Source organism: Nannochloropsis gaditana (assembly GCF_000240725.1).
Source record: "Nannochloropsis gaditana CCMP526 unplaced genomic scaffold scaffold188, whole genome shotgun sequence".
Taxonomy (NCBI): Eukaryota; class Eustigmatophyceae; order Eustigmatales; family Monodopsidaceae; genus Microchloropsis; species Microchloropsis gaditana.
Window position 1 is genome coordinate 19,035 of NW_005803765.1, and position 949 is coordinate 19,983.

Here is a 949-nt window from a genome sequence, read left to right on the forward strand (position 1 = left end):
CTTCCCCTCCCGACCCTCCGCATCCTCTCCCACCCCCCCGCCTCTCCCGGCTGCCTTTTGTGCGGCGCGCAGGGCCTCCTCTCCCTCCTGTCGCACTGCAACGAAGCGCTCGGGGAAGTCCGTGACCAGGGCGTCTACGCCGAGGTCCGCGTACCGGCGCATGGCACTGGGGGGAGTAAGGAAGGGAGGGAGGGAGGGAGGGAAGGGGAGTGGTAGATGGGCGAAATAAAACGACCCTAAAATTAGTTACCCGAACCCAGAACACCTAGTCTGCCCTTTTCCGGCGCCATCCCTGCCTCCAGGCCCCTCCCCGGCCTCGTCGACCTCCCCCACCTGGCATTGTTGACCGTCCAGACCATCACGCCGATGCCCCTCCGGTGAGCGTCCTCCAAAAAGGACGGCAGCACGCATCCGTCCCCGATGGAGCACCAGTGCACACCCAAGGCCGCGTACTCCTTGGCGAAGGAGATGGGCACCCCGTCCACGATGATGCAGGTCTGCAAGGCCGCGAGGGTGGCCGGGTAGGCGAGCCGGTGAGCGTTCACCTCGATCATGTCATACTGATTGAAGCTTGCGACCAGCAGCCGCGAGGGCGCCCATCCTTTCTGAGCGATGGCCTCGTGCAAGAGGCGCAAGAGCGGCGCGACGACCCTGTCCGTCTTGATGTCCAGGTAGAGCGAGACGCCCGAGGCCCGCAGGTCGGCGAGCACCCGCGCCAGGGGCTCCACCGCGGGATCGACACGCTTGATCTGGGCCAGGGCCAGGTTCTCGAGGAGGCGGCCGTCGGGAAGGTACCGGTCGTGGTGGACGATCACCTCTCCGCTCCGGTCTAAGCACACGTCCAGTTCGATCATGTCTGCGCCGAGGGCCACGGCCCGCTGGAAGGAGGCCAGCGAGTTCCCTTTCACGTGCCCGCTCGCCCCACGGTGGCCCACGCTCAGAGGACGGG